Source organism: Arachis ipaensis, chromosome B4 (assembly GCF_059453495.1).
Source record: "Arachis ipaensis isolate K30076 ecotype BB chromosome B4, ASM5945349v1, whole genome shotgun sequence".
Taxonomy (NCBI): domain Eukaryota; kingdom Viridiplantae; phylum Streptophyta; class Magnoliopsida; order Fabales; family Fabaceae; genus Arachis; species Arachis ipaensis.
In genome coordinates this window covers 59557962-59560000 of record NC_142439.1, presented here as the reverse complement: position 1 = coordinate 59560000, position 2039 = coordinate 59557962, and positions in this window count along the sequence as shown.

The window sequence follows — 2039 nt, the reverse complement described above, 5'->3', positions numbered from 1 at the left end:
AAGAACGAGGGTCAGCAGAACGTAAAAAAAAAAAATAAAAAAAATAAAAAAATAAAATCTGGAATAAAACTGTGAAAAAAACTGGAGGAGCTTTCCAAAGATGAGGCCATTACGGCTCGCCTTTAGGTGTTCTCCTCGGGATAGCGTCATTTAAAGAACGAGGGTCAGCAGAACGTCAAAAAAAAAAAAAAAAACCGGAAAAAAATCTTGAAAAAAACTGTGAAAAAAACCGGAGGAGCTTGCCAAAGATGAGGCCATTACGGCTCGCCTTTAGGTCTCCGCCTCGGGATAGCGTCATTTAAAGAACGAGGGTCAGCAGAACGTAAAAAAAAAAAAAAAAAAAAAAAAAAAAAAAAAAAAAAAAAAAAAAAAAAAAAAAAAAAAAAAAAAAAAAAAAACCGGAAAAAATAATCTGGAAAAAAATTGTGAAAAAAAACTGGAGGAGCTTGCCAAAGATGAGGCCATTAAGGCTCACCTTTAGGTGTCCTCCTCGGGATAGCGTCATTTAAAGAACGAGGGTCAGCAGAACGTTAAAAAAAAATAAAAAATAAAAAATAAAATAAATAAATAAATAAATAAAAAAAAACTGGAAAAAAACTGTGAAAAAAACCGGAGGAGCTTGCCAAAGATGAGGCCATTATGGCTCGCCTTTCGGTGTCCTCCTCGGGATAGCGTCATTTAAAGAACGAGGGTCAGCAGAACTAAAAAAAAAAAAAAAAAAAAAAAAAAACCAGAAATAAAATCTGGAATAAAACTGTGAAAAAAACCGGAGGAGCTTGCCAAAGATGAGGCCATTACGGCTCGCCTTTAGGTGTCCTCCTCGGGATAGCGTCATTTAAAGAACGAGGGTCAGCGGAAGGTAAAAAAAAAAAAAAAAAACCGGAAAAAAAAATCTGGAAAAAAACTGTGAAAATAACCCGAGGAGCTTGCCAAAGATGAGGCCATTACGGCTCGCCTTTCGGTGTCCTCCTCGGGATAGCGTCATTTAAAGAACGAGGGTCAGCAGAACGTTAAAAAAAAAAAAAAAAAAAAAAAACCCGGAAAAAAAAACTGTGAAAAAAACCGGAGGAGCTTGCCAAAGATGAGGCCATTAAGGCTCACCTTTAGGTGTCCTCCTCGGGATAGCGTCATTTAAAGAACGAGGGTCAGCAGAACGTAAAAAAAAAAAAAAAAAAAAATAAAAAATAAAAACAAAATAAAAAAAATAAAAACAAAAAAAAAAAATCTGGAAAAAAAACTGTGAAAAAAAACCGGAGGAGCTTGCCAAAGATGAGGCTATTACGGCTCACCTTTAGGTGTCCTCCTCGGGATAGCGTCATTTAAAGAACGAGGGACAGCAGAACGTAAAAAAAAAAAAAAAAAAAAAAAAAAAAAAAAAAACCCGGAAAAAAAAACTGTGAAAAAAACCGGAGGAGCTTGCCAAAGATGAGGCCATTAAGGCTGACCTTTAGGTGTCCTCCTCGGGATAGCGTCATTTAAAGAACGAGGATCAGCAGAACGTAAAAAAAAAAAAAAAAAAAAAAAAATCTGGAAAAAAAAACTGTGAAAAAAAATCGGAGGAGCTTGCCAAAGATGAGGCTATTACGGCTCACCTTTAGGTGTCCTCCTCGGGATAGCGTCATTTAAAGAACGAGGGTCAGCAGAACGTAAAAAAAAAATCTGGAATAAAACTGTGAAAAAAACCGGAGGAGCTTGCCAAAGATGAGGCCATTACGGCTCGCCTTTAGGTGTTCTCCTCGGGATAGCGTCATTTAAAGAACGAGGGTCAGCAGAACGTCAAAAAAAAAAAAAAAAAACCGGAAAAAAATCTTGAAAAAAACTGTGAAAAAAACCGGAGGAGCTTGCCAAAGATGAGGCCATTACGGCTCGCCTTTAGGTGTCCTCCTCGGGATAGCGTCATTTAAAGAACGAGGGTCAGCAGAACGTATAAAAAAAAAAAAAAAAAAAAAAAAAAAAAAAAAAAAAACGGAAAAAATAATCTGGAAAAAAACTGTGAAAAAAAACTGGAGGAGCTTGCCAAAGATGAGGCCATTAAGGCT